This window comes from Meriones unguiculatus, chromosome 8 (assembly GCF_030254825.1).
Source record: "Meriones unguiculatus strain TT.TT164.6M chromosome 8, Bangor_MerUng_6.1, whole genome shotgun sequence".
Classification (NCBI taxonomy): domain Eukaryota; kingdom Metazoa; phylum Chordata; class Mammalia; order Rodentia; family Muridae; genus Meriones; species Meriones unguiculatus.
The window spans coordinates 98383038-98398843 of NC_083356.1; the positions used below are offsets into that span (position 1 = coordinate 98383038).

The 15806-nt window shown below is 43.4% G+C and overlaps 1 protein-coding gene across 5 annotated transcripts in view; it reads right to left on the minus strand.

Moving 5' to 3' along the window:
- Positions 1 to 15806, minus strand: part of Acvr1 (activin A receptor type 1) — a 124330-nt gene that overhangs the window by 39935 nt on the left and 68589 nt on the right. The gene's annotated exons all lie outside the window — the stretch shown is intronic.

Genomic DNA, 15806 nt, shown 5'->3' on the forward strand with positions numbered 1-15806 from the left:
AATATTTAATGGGAACATAATATTTGTCATCTTTATTTTATACCAAAAAAATGGTTCCTAAATAAATACATGTCAACAGATAGCACCATTTCCCACTAGATCGGCACTCACAAGCCAGCAATGCTTGAGAACTTAACTGCTTTGGAACATACTTGTAGAAGAGTCTATGGCTACAAATCCAAGTTATGAACATTTTCAGCTAGACGCTAGACTACCTGGGATGATAACACTGGAATTTGTGTGTTGGTTGAAATTGTAATTAATAGCTCCTAAGAACTATCAACTGCAGCCAGGAGTGGTGGCACACGCCTTTAACCCCAGCACTCAGGAGGCAGAGAAAGGCAATGGGATCTCTGTGAGTTTGAGGCTGGTCTGGTCTACAAAGCAAGTTCCAGGGCAGCCAGAACTGTTACACAGATAAACCCTGTCTCAAAAAAAAAAAAAAAAAAAAAGAAAAAAGAAAAGAAAGAAAGAAAAGAGAAAGGAAAAAATTGTCAACTGGTAAAGAACAAGAAGAAAAAAATAAACCAACATTAAATACTCAGGCCAAGGGCACAAAAAAAGGGAATGAAGCTATATTTAAACAATTAGGTAGCAGGTAGGTACCAGAGACCAGGCCATTCCTGGTGATGTTGATGTGCAACAGAAGCATATCACAGGGGAGCCGCACTGCATCAGACCTCCCAATTGTCTTTCTGAAAACACTTATTTGCAGTTTCATTTTCACATCTCTCTTTCCTCCTCCCTCATCAGGATGATTAGTTCAGACTTGCTACTTCCAACACTTTCAGGCAGCAGGAAAGGAAAGTGAAGACAGGATGTGCACGGGCCAGTCCTAAAGGCTGCTCCTTAGTTAGCCAAGGCCACTGTCACCAAAGCCCTCTTCAAGGAAATACAGCCTCCAGAGCTCTCTCCCAAGGTCTCTGTCACATAGGGGCTTCCCTCTGATCACTGAACTCTGGGCAGTATGTCTGCGAGGTCACTGCCTTTTTCTTTAAAACACACACACACAGAAAAAGGCGAGAGAGAGAGAGAGAGAGAGAGAGAGAGAGAGAGAGAGAGAGAGAGAAAGGAAGGAAGAAAGAAAGAAAGAAAGAAAGAAAGAAAGAAAGAAAGAAAGAAAGAAAGAAAGAAAGAAAGAAAGAAAGAAAGAGAAAGAAAGAGAGAAAGAAAGAGAAGAAGGAAGGACTGAAAGAAGGAAGGAAGAAGAAAGGAGGGAGGGAGGAAGAAGGAAGGAAAGAAGGAAGGAAAAGAAAGAAAAAGAGGTCAGGTGGCTGTGCGTAAGAGAAAATCTGAAGATGGAAATGTCAAGTTCATTTACACAGATCTGTGTATATGTATAAAAATGTGGGTTATCTCAAAAACTTTTTAAAAAGTGTTGCTAATCTTTCTTCTTCCCTGTTCAAATAATTGGAAACACAGTTCTCTGCCCGCTGCCGTGTGGATGCAGGCAGCATCCACAGTGTGAGTACAGGCAGAGCCACAGACACCTCCTTCTGTTTATAATTGACTTACTAGTTCTAGAAAACCACAAGGGGCTCATCCAAAAGCAAAGACATGCCTGAGAGCAGAAAATCCAAAATAGCCACTGCCGGTGCTATGTATGTCACCAGTCTGACCCCTGAGAATCAAGAACCTTCAGATATTTTTAATGAGTAGAAACTTTAATGAGCAAAGAGATAGTCTTTATTTTCCCTGACTAGAGAAATCCAAGAGATATTCCTGCACAAATCCATTTCTAGGAGATTAAAAAAAAAAATCACACACACATATATTTTTATATTTATGTATTTACACACACACACACACACATATAATCGAACAAGAAACTCACACTTGCCAAAAGAGAGTTGAAAGACAGTATTTCTAGAGAGCCTAGACTTTTGAAGGGTATGAAGCTAGGCTGAGAACTTCCAACTCCACTACCCAGCAGGTGACCATTCTTTAGAAGAAAGAAGGGAGTTATGGGGGAAGTTAATAGTGTCATATTGGTTTGTGTGTGACCTGAAACAGAGAATTAAAGGACTACATTTTGAAGACTGAAATAAGGCAACTTGTACGAATTTTTAATTGTGAATAATTTTAATTATGAATAATTTTCAATCATATTTATTCAGGAATATACCTAATGCATGGGAAAGTATATCTGGCTGATGATGGGTTGGGGATGAAGAGTTAGTGCTGCACTGAAGAAGTAAGATGAAAAGAAAATGAAGAGTGACCATTCACAGGCCGATAATGGATAATCAGACATCATTTAGTCTACCATAAGCAACATCACATGGGAAAGATCTCTGAGCCTACAGAATGGATGATCACAGAATGGGGTACAGCTCACGGAGGAGAACAAGATACATGGGCGACATGTCCCAGGTTTATCTACAGCAGTGCTTTTCAACCTTCCTAATGGAGTAACCCTTTAATATAATTCCTAATATTGTGGTGAGCCCTAACCATAACATTATTTTTGTTACATATGGTAGTTTGAATAAAAATGGCCCCCATAGGTCCAGAGGGGGTGATACCATTAGGAGGTGTGGCCTTGTTGGAGTTGGTGTGGCTTTGTTGCCGGAAATGTGTCGCTAGGGATTGGGCTTTGAAGCTCAAGAAAGACCTGGTATCTCATTCACTTCCTGCTGCCTAAACCTCTGAACCTGCAAGCCAGACCCAGTTAAATGTTTTCCTTTATAAGAGTTGCTGTGGAAACCCTAACCAAGGTTTTGCTACTTGACATTGCTACTTCATAACTGTAGCTTTGCTATTGTTATGAATCATAATGTAAGTATCTGTGTTTTCTGATGGTCTTAGGCCACCCCTGGGAGAGGGTCATTAGACCCCCAAAGGGTTGGTGACCCACAGGTTGAGGACCACTGATCTACAGCAGCACAACAAAGTAGTGAAACAACAAACAGAAATAAATGTGTGGCCCAAGACACCAAAGATTCACACTTTGTGGTTCTAATAGTATGTTCTTAGTTGAGCCGCTTTCAAAGTTGCAGCCTAAATTAAAGCCTATGTCCACAGATACAGGAAGAAACACCACTTTGCCAAGGTCTCTATTTCTTGACAGGATACAAATAGTCTGAAAGATGTTTGGATTATAACCTAAAGAATTTCACTAGAAGAAGAAGAAGAAAAAACAACAACAACAACAAAACTCAAATAATTTTAACATTTTGTGAAATTCAACTCACTGAACCCACTTTGCAGAGCACACAGGCATGAAGCAGAATTAACCTTCATCAGCTCCTGCAGAATCTCAATTAAATCTCCTTCAACCTTCTACATATTTCTTACAGTTGTAGAAGACAACTGTAAGACAAATAAGAGTGACAGACTGCTTTTCTGTCAGTGATTCCTCTCAATCAAATGTCAAAACCCATGGTTTACATATCCTTGCTCTCCACACTCAGGACAAAAAAAAAAAAAAGGCAAAAGGAGAATAGCTGTTAATGGTATATAATAATTAACTTGATCTTTGATATGGAACCAGGAGCCAAGCCCAGGCGACAATGAGTACAAAACCTTCCTCAAATCTAGGTCTCTTATGCTTTCCGCCCAACATTTCATGTATTTAACTGGTACTTTCCCATAAAGCTAATTAGGAAATCCTTTACAGACTTATTTTCTATACATACACATATACACAAATATAAATAAAGACCTTACATTCATAATGTAGAATAGCACACCCCCCTCTTTTTCTTCTTCTTCCCCCAACACACACACATACACACACACACACACACACACACACACACACACACATTTATCTGGCAGTCTTAGTCTGAAGAGATGCCAAAGTGATTTTCTGAATTAGGATTACTAAATCAACAAAGGCTAAAAGAAAGGCAGAACATACTTAGATTTTAATATCCACAGTTCTTCGGAATACAGCAAGCCTCAAAATATCCATGACTCACTTTTTCAGTCTGGTCAAATTTAACATTCACCATAACATGTGTGGGCCTGTAATATTTTATTTGGGCTGGGTGTTGGGCTAGGCAATACCTTTAAGGGCTACCGGTAAGAACGTGTGTGTTCTGGACATCTCAGTCCCTGGCATCAACGTGGTATATGTCAAGAAGTAGAGAACTGTGTCATGTGCTCCTTCATGGTGCGACAGGAAGTGTGATATCTAATGTGAACAAAGTCTTTACACCTGCCTGTGAGAATAACCAGGAAGTGCCCTGGCAGAAGGCAGCAAGCCTACTCTGCCTAATTGACATTCATTTAAATAATTCAGTAATTTAAATGTCAAGCCAGAGGTATTCCCTCTCTGCACAGCTCACCCACATTGTTTGTTCTAGAAGGCACCTCCCGGCATTACTCAGTGTTATGGCTGGCTCCGTTTGCTCTTTGCTCTTTGTATCACCAAAACCAGGGCCGTGTGAAAATGCTTGCAGCTGGGGCTGCCTGGGAGCAGACTGGAGAATTCCAACCGCAGAATGGCTGCTTCCTGTCGAGGGAGAAACCAGCAGAGTGGTAGAAGATCTAGGCTGTTCTACAAGCCAGGGGCACGAGCTGGGAGTCCCCAGGAGTTCACGGTGGCCAAATCTTTAAAAAGATTTCTCTTGTGCTGGGCAATGCTCAGCTCGCCATCTGGACACACCTACTAGAGCATGAGTCCAGACTGGCAAAGGAAGAGGCAAAGCAAAGAGCAGCAAGGACCTTTTCAGACTGTTCATAGCTTGGGCCAGCCTTGTGCTTCGTAGTAAAATTATTCACGTTTCTATTGAGCTGGGACTTGAGCCGTTGAGGCATGACACTGCAGACGCCCCTGTCTCTACCTGCCTAGTGGTGTGCTGTGTAATGTTTAAGGCATTCAAACAGATTACCTCTCTATATTGTGCAAAGAGTCCACATTTCCCTCTAAGATCTTTCATACAAGACACATGACGAAAATGCTGCAAGTGAACTATCTGGCAGCCAGGACCCATGGTAAGGGTCAGCAAAGAGGGCCAGGCTGAGTTTTGAGGGGGCTTACCTCAAAGCAGTGCAAATAATAATGTAGTAATTAGAACGGGGTTATAAAAGCCCAATAGTGCAGAACTTGTATAAGCTAAAAAGGGAACTCCAAACATCGCTGGCCTCCTTCCAACAGTCCAAACGATTCATTCATTTGAAATGGCAGTTTATATTAGGTTTATAGATTATGGGAGTCCTTCCACCCGTTTCCTAATCCGGGAGCGCTGTTTGGCACCTCTCCAGAATCTGCAAGCATTTGAAATCTCTGGCATTAAACAAAGGCTTAAGGAAGGATTTTGCAATACCAGGTTTCATTGCCAGCAAGCCTGCTCCTCAGACAGAAACACAAAGGTCTATCCGGAATGCCTACTGAAGGGCACTTGAGCCTCTGGCAAGAAGGCAGACTATACACATTCAGTAATAAAATACAACAGGGGACCAAATGCTCTCTCAGTGTACACCCTCCTTTAGGGAATGGGCATCTTATTTTTTTTTTCAGTCAGTGATCCTGATACTTAGTAACGTCGTAAAGCCAAGAAACAAATGCATTTCAAGAGTTATGAGAGAATAAGATGGGGTCAAAAAAGACTCTGAAATAAGAGTCTTGTCTTGTCTGTCAAGACAAGAAAGTCCAAGACTTGTGAACCCAGGATGTAGCTACTCCAGATGCACTCCTCCTGAGTATGCTTTTGCTCAGTCAGCAGCATGCCCATTCATGCGAATACACAGGCCTGATGGTCTCTGGCTTCCATTATTCACAAGATAGACTCTGGTCTTACTCATCCAGCAACTCACCCTGACCTGGAGCCCTCAGGAGGCTCTTCCTGCTACAGAATCTCACATGCCTCCTTCACGGAACCCTTCCACATTGGATGTTTACGTCCTTCCTGACAGCGCCAAGTCTACTGAGAGGATGTCATCTTGCCTGCTTGAGCCTAGCACTTGAATCTTCCAGGTCTGATGGCTCCACACCCCTGTGTACTGATGGTTGACAACCAGAGGATGGAGCCTGCATCTTCCAGCAGCAGCCTCCATAGTTGGCAGCACTAACGTGATGGATACTTGCTTTGGCAGGAAATTTTCCATTCGCAGAAAACATTCTGGGGTATGAAGAGACCCGATGCTGTTTTTCAGAGCAGCCCAGGCCCATAAAGTCTTCAAATGACAGCACAGATCTTCAGGCAAGGCTTAGTCACCTGCTGGCATGTTGGTGCAAATCATTTCTTCCTAGAGGGGCCTGTCGTACCATCACGTCTGCTCACTACTGGGGTTCCTGATGTGTAGAAAAATCCCTACTTTCTATGAGAACCTAAGCTTTGTTTTTGCGAGCCTGTTTGTTTTTGAGAGGCCGGAAGTAAAATGTAAGTGTTCCTTAAATAAGGAACTCTTTAAGGCACTCATAAAACAGCTGGCCTTTGTGGGTGGTCTCCATTTGGCCAGCTGCTCTGTGGACTTTGGGCTGCTCAGATGCTCCCGTGAGCATCAAGGTTGTGAACACACACTAGCTGCCTTCAAGGACAGTCAGTTTAGAGCAATCCAAGAAGCACCTGGCTACCCGAAGAGAAACTTTGCCTCTGGTTTTTGCTGCTGCTTTTCAGAGGGTAAAGTTCAGCAGGGAATGGGAAAGAGTGAGTCCTCACTCCCCCTTGGTACTCTCTGCTGCTGCTGAGCAGCCCTAAGTCATCCGACATCTGAACTGCTGAAGCTGAGAGAGAAAAGGAAAGGGCGGGGGGGGGGGGGGAAGGTGCCATCTGTTTATTTTGTGCTTGGACTGACTGCTTGTCTCTGAAATAATCCCCACAAATTAAGCCTATTGCAGCAGCTACACCTTCTGCTTCAAAGCCAAAGGCTCAGCCTGTGTTCAAGTGATGAAGGGATTAAGGAATACAGTGGGTAGTGAGCTAAGACAGTATTGGCCAGGCTTTCTGAAAGCAGCACACACTTAGCTTTAACCTAGGCACTGAGTCTACAAGGCAACTCCTCAACCCAGAAGAAAATAAAAAAATAACGACCTCTTCACTTTGTCTCCAAGCCTCTTGAAGCAATGCTTCCCAGAACAAAGGGTTACAGACCCGAAAGGAATTACGTTTGCAGGAGTGTTTTCATGGGCCAAAGATACTACTGTTGCTCCGTACAAAACAATGCCCGTTTCTGAACACAGCTCCACTTTAGGGAGGACAGAGCCTGGAGGAAGAGGGCAACAGTCCCAGGGAATTATGAATGGTTCAGAGAAATTGTTCTGTTTGGGTTTGGAAGGAAGTAGGAACACGGGGCTGAGGGTGCCTCCGTCTCAGCCTGGAGGCTGTCTATGGTAGTGTAGAGAGGTGGTGTCAGCCACTGCTGTTGCTTCTCCCACTTTTCTGGGCTTGCCTCTGAGGTTTCCCAGCCAGTTTTTAACTGAAAGTTTCAGTTTAACAGAAAACCTTAAAGAATGCTACATGGACCAGCCAGTGAAGGACGGACTGGATGTCCCAGTACCTACCTTTGCACTTTTCCTTCTGCCTGTGTCCTATTCTAACCTGCTCTAGGGACTCAGGTGCCAGATATCCAAGACTAGAAACCACCAAAAACTTTTACTCTGTCCTTCTACCTTACCTTTCGTGGATGGTTTAGGCAGAGATAAACCCTTCCAACCTTGTGCAGGGCTCCAGTTTGCTTACAGTCCCAGAGGAGCCCATTTGTAGCACCCAAAGCTGAAAGTTAAATGTCTTGAACTAGTAAATTCTTTTCTCTCGTTCTCTACCATATCCCACCCCAGAGAAGCAAAAAAAAAAAAAAAAAAACAATGATGGAGATAATTAATAGTAAAGAAAAGAGAAGGGAATGGGGCACAGTCCAAACTTCCGATACTGTTCCTTCCATATCTGACCCATTTTCCCAATCCGTTCCTACCACCTGATAGAGTTAGGAGTCCCACTGCCAGCCAGGATACCATGCTGCTGGCTGTATAAGTACAAGCCTGTTGCATCTGTGTGCCGACCTTTACAGCCTCAAAAACTCCTCCCTGTCAGTCTAATTCAAGTGAAAAAAAAAATCAACACATTGGAGAAAGCTGGCTTATTAGCCACACACTCCTTATTAGCCAAAGACACTACGTCATCATGAGAAGTTTGAGTTTGGGCCATCTTGAGCCTGTTTTTAGCCCTAGCCCATAGAAAGGTGCAAGATACCTACACTCAGTATGGACAGAGAAAGCCTTTCTCACACAGCCGTGCATGGAAAAGATGCTTCAAGACTCCCACCTCAGTCTCTGAAGCACGCTGAGCCACTCCCAGCTTCTGCAATCATCTTGGGCCATGGCAGAAGAACGCCAGCTAAATCTGAGATGTGTCACGAGGCCTCTGGCTGAAGAGCAAGACTATCTAAACACAACAGGCAAGAGTTTCCGCAGACTCCCTTTGGCTCTCGAAGCCAGAGATCACTGACGGCCTAAAGATAACCCAAGTCTCTGCGAAGGGTCACTTTTAAATAGTAGCTCTAACACCAGCGGTCATTTCAGAAGTATTTCCCTGCAGAACCTGCTCCTATCCTCACCAGTGTGCCAAGCCTGCTGAAGAAATGAAAGCCCAGAAAGAGCTGGAAGGAGTTGGGGAGCGGGGTGGGGGTGGGGCGGGGAGGAGAGTGCTTAGAATACAGTGATTCCATCCTACAAATGTGTGAGTCCACAATCCTGAGAAATAAAGGCTTGACAAGAAAACACCACATAGGAGCCATCCACTGACAATCTCTGGGAATTGAAGAGCAGGTATGAGATGAAATAAAACAGGTTAACTCAAAGCTTCGCTTTCTAAAGCAGAGATTATGCATTTTTTTTCCTTCTAACAGAAACTCACACTATTAGTCTATTAATCCATTACTTAGCTGAGCAAAGAGAGTGAGTAATATGGAGGCTTCAGGCTCATACACGACCAAAATGCCTACTGAGACCCCCCCCTACCCCAAGTACCACAGGAACCCTCTCAAAATGTATTGCTTGCTTTTCTTTTGATATGATTTGTTTATTTTGTTCTCTTTGTTCCTTAAGTAGGACCCAAGTCCCCAGCTCTTCCTGGGAACCATTAAAAATCTGCTTGGCATCTCACCTGTCTACAAAGCGAGTCCATGTTGTCCTAAATGGCAGTCGGCCAGGTGCTGGTGTACAAGGGACAGGTGCTCAGTGAACAATTTTCAGATGCTATCAGCTGCCGGGTCCCACACATGCTCAGGAGGCAGGCAAGTCTTGGTCGCGTTTCAGACTCTGGGCAGCCAACAGACACGCACCTCACCCGGCTGCCAAGCCAACCAGCTGCCCAGGGCTCCTCCCAAGATGAGAGCTAGGAAAACAGCGTAACCTGGCCAGCCGGCATGCCGGCGAGCAGGCTGTACCTCTCAGTTCACTGTCTGGGTTATTCTGAGCAGGGCTTATTGACACTCCATGGCAACCTGGGAACAAAGAGCCAGCTAAGAAGGGTTTAAATGTCCTGCAAAAGTTGCTAGAGAAGTCAGCGGCCTCAGCTTTTGCTTTCCTGAGAAAACTGGAATGACTAGATTATTATTGCCGTGCTGCTGCTGTTTTATTATTTATATTATTTGTTACCTGTAACAAAGCTTTGCTTTTTTAATTTTTTCCCCGGTTGCCCCTACTTGGTTATGCTACTCAGGGTGCCTCGGAATGTACAGTGTGTGGATTGCTTCAAAGTTGCAGCAGTTGGCAGGAGACAGACGGGGGGGGGGAGCCTAGAGGTCTGAGTACAATCCCTAGAACCTACACAAAGGCAGGAGGAGAGAATTTGCTGCACAGAGTTTACCTCCAATCACCAAACACCAGTGCATGTGAGGGCGTGTGACACGCACATACATGGTAATGAACAAATGAATACTTTTATTGACCATGGAAGGACTTATTTTTCTTAGTCCTTCTTCTCTGTGATCATGTTATAGCCTGTGATCTATCTGTATCAACCTATTTTGGAACTCGCCACTGCCTTCAGCAGCAAACATCATAGGGACAGGACTCTTGTAGGTCTCAAACTCACAATCCTGAGTGATTCCTCTCCTGAGTCTCTTACGCCCTCTCCGCATCAGCCCCCCAACACACACACATTCACTTTTCAGGGTTCTACCCATCTCCAGCATAAAATGGCCCCTTCATCCCTTCCTAGTTGGTTCAGCGCCTGTTCATTCTTACAATACTTCCTCCCTGGGCTGCCAATCCCAAACTCTGAGGTGAAAACCTCCTCAAAGGAGAGTATTAGGATTGTGTTGTAACCTCGGGTTTACACAACTAGGGTTGTGACTACGGGACACCAAAACTCACTCCTTACCTACATTTGCATCACAGATGTGGCTATGCTCATGGCTGATGCTCTCAGCAACTCTGAGACTAAAGGATCGTAACCAACCCTTGATCTAAATTCTTGAAAGGGTGCCTGTGTTCTGTCACCTCCACAGCTCAGACCAGTCCCTATGGCTCTTATCACGCTACTGTTTTTGTATTATTGTAACCAACATTATTTATTCATTTGTCAAATGTTTACTGAGCACCAATGATAGATGTCTTAGTCCCTATTCTATTGCTGTGAAGAAACACAACTCATAAAAGAAAGAGTATAATTGGGAGAGTGCTTACTTAGTCCCATCATCACTGTGTTACCAAGGGCAGGATGGGAGCATGGTGGCACTCACTGTACAGGATCAGTACCTGAGAGTTACAACCTGATCCAGAGATGGAGGGAGAGAGAGAGAGACTAGGCCTGATATGGGCTTTCGAAAATCTCAAAGCCCACCCCCAGTGACATGCTTCCTCTGAAAAGGCCAAGCCTCCTAATTCTTCTCAAACACCACCATTCCCAGGTAACGATGCATTCAAATAGATGAGCCTGTGGGGGCCATTCTTACTCAAACCACCACAATAGATGAGGCAATGTCTTATGCACTAGAGATGACACAGTGAACATAACCAACCCTCAGCCTCTCAGTCCAAGGCTTACTCTATGAACAACCTGTTGCAAAGATTTCCCATACCTCCTTGCAACGAGGTGCAAGCAGGGTCTGCCTCCATCGTACGGTGTGATAAAGAACAGTGAAAGATGAAATGCTCACACAGATGCACAGAAAAGAGAAAGATGGCTTAATGATCACGGCTGGCTGTGCCTCTTTCCTGATTCCTATACCCAGCCAAGACCTTTCCCTTCAGATTTATTTTAACTGACACCATCAGACTATCAAGCATGATCCTAACTTGCAAAACTGAAAATGTGCACTTCAGTAGGATATGAAGTCAAGGGGAAAGGAAGTCATGACTAGAATGCTACAGGGCATTCTGCAGTCTTACATTGCACAAGTCAAATTCAAAACTGAACTGTGGATTGCTTCATTTTCTGTCCTTCCTAGCTTCTCTGAATAAGTCTATGGGTTTCAGTGGTTTTCTATTTGTGTTTCTATTTGTTTTCTAGAGTAGGTACCAGAATTCAGAAGGCAAAACCACTGGGAGAGGAAGGAAGAGGGCATCTCCACTGCCCCTCCACCAAAACTACCATTCGAATAAAAACTACAGATTATTTATTTAATCTTATTATTTTAAATAACAATCTGAAATTGTTATTTAAGGTGAACTTCATCGCCATATTCCCTGTCTTAGCCTGGTTCACTCTCTTTCTTCTACACGGCCAAAACACACATATCCTGACAAGTTCATGCTCCACCCTAACCTCCAAAAGCCTCATCTGCAGCATTAGCTCTGGGAGACACTCTGACCCTGAGTCCCAACTCAGCTGATTAGAACCAGGCCACATCTGTCCCAGGATTGTGACCCCGGCTGAAAGGGTGTAAATGTAAAAACTTCCCTCTTCCTGTCAGAGGTCACTGGAAGAGAGACAGGAAAAGGCTGTAAAACAAATAAATAAACAGGTTCTAGAACAGCTTTAGTGGCTAAGTTTGGGAACCAAAGCTTCTACCATAGCTTCAACAGAACTTCCGGGTTATTCACTGGACTCTTCCCTCTCAAGCTATGGTTTTGACCTATTACATGGCAGCAAAGGCAAACTAGACTTGTTTGTCGTTGTTGTTGCTTTTGGTTTTTGTTTTGTTTTGTTTTTGTCTGTTTGTATTTCCTGTGAAAAATAATGGCTTGAATTAAAGAAGGAGAAGAATAAAAGTAGTTACTGTTTCATGATGTTATTATCTTTTCAGATGTTTGGGTCTGTATGCTCGCTCTGGGTCCTACCACAAATGTTTCTTGCCATGAGTCATAGTGAGAATTTGGGAAAGCACATGGCCTTGTGTCTTACACGGTCTTGGGATGGCTGGAGTTCTGAGTAACTGTGACTGTTAGGAATAATCCTTATCTATGGACACTTGCCTGGGGTCAGCCCAGGCTACAGTGGGGAAATTCCAGAGGGCAGTTAGCAGTGCTTTAAAGCTGCAAATTATTTTCTAAATTGGTTTTCTTCTCCACCGTGGTTTGTTCCTCCCGCCCCCCCCAACCCCCCGCCCTCCGCCCTCCCAAAAAAAGGAAAGTTACAGACATAACACCTGACAGGCCTCCTGTGTCACTAGTTTTTCTGTAGAGAAAATGGCCTCTCGCCTTGACAAAAAAGAAGGCTTGGATATTTTTGCCCGATATACCACGGTTGACCCCAAGCAAAATAACCTCATCTGCCTGCGTGGTGGACTTGGTTTTGTTCATTTCTTCGTTTTGTCTGCTCTTCAGTTTTGGCAAGTGCTACCCACTCTGCTCTTAAGTTCTCCACTTCAATAAATGCACACTGTACAGAGACATGGCTCTAGTTTATGGTAGAAGCAAACACTTCCCTGGAAGGAGCAGCTGAAAGAAACCTTTGTTCAGCTGCTCACCTTGCAGCAGTTCATAGACAATCATGTTGTCACAAAAAAAAAAAAAAAAAAAAACTTGATAAAAACGGAAGCAATGTTGGGAGAGTGTGCAGCTTCATCGGATAGTTGCACTTTAGGTCCCACAGAATGGCAAATGGCCCAGTACATCTCACTTCTTTCCTCTAAGAAACTAATTTGATGATATGGTAAACTAAAAGACTTTACTCTGAACAAAGGGGATAAATGACAGTAACAAGAAATGGGAACAACAAATTCAATACTGAGACGTTTCTTTTACATTCATTCACCCCTTCAAGAACTTCCTGAAGCCTCAATAACGAGAAACTCAAAGAAAGGTTCATTCTATTCTTCCCCCCACTGGCAAAGAGGGGCACCTTTGTAGACCCTAACAAAAAGTCTATTGAACTTGCCCCTTCCCTCCTCCATTTGGTAATTGGGCTGGAAAGTCTGAGTGGTGATGGCTCTGGAAAGTCTACAATCCAGTCAACACAGAAAATAATTTAAGGCCAAGATCTGCAACAAAACTGCCGAAGTCCAGACTTTCTTGCTGTCTTCAAGTCTTACTGTGGCTTGTCAGTTCAATAAACTGGGGGTTGTCTCAGCTTTGAAATACTTCCAGAAAAGCAATGCACCGTTTCAAAGCTCATGTCATGGTTTCCACCTGCAAACGCACGCAAGGACAAAAGGAGAACCAAACACGGAGGCTCCACCTTCTCCCTGGTGGCATAATAGCAGTATTTGAGCATGATTAGTCTTATTAGTGGGAAGGAAAGGCAAGAATATACAGGTAATTAGGACTCGAGAGCTCTTCTCTGTGAGAGCAAACAAAACTCTCCCTGCAGCTAGAGTTGTGCAGATAATGAAAATGAGAGATGATTCCCCGTAGGACAGACGAGAGACCTGGAAAACAGAAACCCAGGTGGAGGGGGCCTCATCATTTGCCATCCCAGGCTGTCTTCTCACCTCCCCATCAAACTGAGCTGGAGCCCAGCATGCACCACGCAGGGAATGAGTGTGAACGAACGCTCCTAACTTACAGCAAGAAAATAAAATGCAAACTTTTGAAGAGGATGGTTGAAGCTCGTGCGCACTCTTTCTCATCCGGAGCTTTAGCCAATATAAAGCTGCGTCCAGTAATAATAATTAATAATAATACCAATGTCGTATTAGGGTGGAGTTTTGAAAAGGAAAATAAATAATAACATGGGGAATAATATACAGCAGTAAACCCAACAACTGAAACACACTAAACATCCAATAAATGTGACCTATAACTGTTGAAAAGATAGCTATAGTAAACGAATTTTCTGTATGTGTATGGGAAAAGGAACCTCTTCATTTTCTTTTACCCTGATCAGTTCCACAGAACTCCAGGAGTATCCTGAAGTGCATTCAAATGCTATCCCAATCTCTGCACTTCGTGTGTGAAATATTAACACGGTTTCTAATCAACATGTAAGAAACATAAACATTTGGTCTCCAGCACTGCGACCGAGGCACTATAGAGGAGTGAGAAAGGAAAAATAAAAACACTTAAGAAGCAAAGAGGCAAGAGGAGAGTTGGCACATGAAAACTGTGCCTATGTATTAGTACCATGTGCTGCTTTGGTATATTTGACTATTACATAATGTTCACGGCACAGTAAGAATATCTAATGCCTCAAATATTTATCATTCCTTTGTGGCTAAAAAAATTCAACATTCAAAATTCTTCGTCCCTTGGAGAGTGTACGTACTATCATCATCAGCTGCCCTCCTCCTTTGCAATAGCACAGCGAATTTACCTCTACTATCCAGTTATAACAGAGGATCCACTGATTAGTCCTCTCCCATCTTAGTTTGCTGGCTGGCTTGTAGCAATGTCTCCCTGTATTGTCCTGGCTGAATCTTGAACACTTAGGGCTCAAGCTATCTTCTTACCTCAATGTCCTGAGTAGGCATATGCGATTATGCAGCCTTTGTTTGTTTCAGGGACTAAGTCTATACGTCAAAAATCTATTACAACAAAATGCCTGTGACTTTTACTTGTGCCATAAGTATGGTGCGTGGTCTCAGAAGGACATAGTTATTAGATGGATCCTACTGGTCAGTATATATTAAACAAAAGTCTACTTTCTTTCTCAACAAACACCAAAAAAGCACTGCTTTATAGCATGTGGCAAGGAAGAATTTGAAGACAACTTAGTCTCCAAGATTATCAAAACTTTTTCAGAAATGAGCATTAAAGCATTAAGTCAGTAATTTTAAAGTGGGGGGGGGGAAGAAATGGGTTCTCAGAACGTGCAGCTGAAAAGCAATGCTAACTCGACCAATCCTTCAGGCTTTATTTAACAGGAATCCACTTCCTCCTAAGAACGCTTTCAGCACTAGCAGGCCAGGATCCTCTAGGGCACCACCTGGCACACCCACCAGAGCGTTGCAATGTCTTTAACAACGTTCATTGCTGAGAGCTGTCTAGACAGACACTAGATATCCAGACTGGGCTACAGTTGCACTGTTCAACAGAAACAAAATTAAGAACCACCTTGGTAATTCAGATCTAAATGTTCTCACATCACGATCAAAAGAAGCAAGTAAACTGTACATTTTCACTGTTGTCAAAACTTAGCTTGAATCTTATACCCAGAGACCTCCTGGACTATTACCTACATTCCAATGCCATACCACATGTAATGGATTTGTCACTCCCAAAGAGGGCCATGAAGGGAGAAAGGGAAGGAGGGAGGGATAGAGACACATACACACATACACAGAGACAGTGGGGGGTGTGTGGAGAGATGAGAGGTAGATAATTTATTAATAGATAGATAAAGATGATAGATAGATAGACTGACAGATGACAGGCAGACATAGTAGGAACAGATCCAATAAAGGAAGTCTAAAGTGCAACAAAATAACTCTAGGACTTTGAGTACTGACTTTTCTGCAGTTGGCTACAATAACCAGCTTAATTATGTGCCCTCTTGGAAGCTCATCAATTTTATAAGGTGACCCCTATATCACAA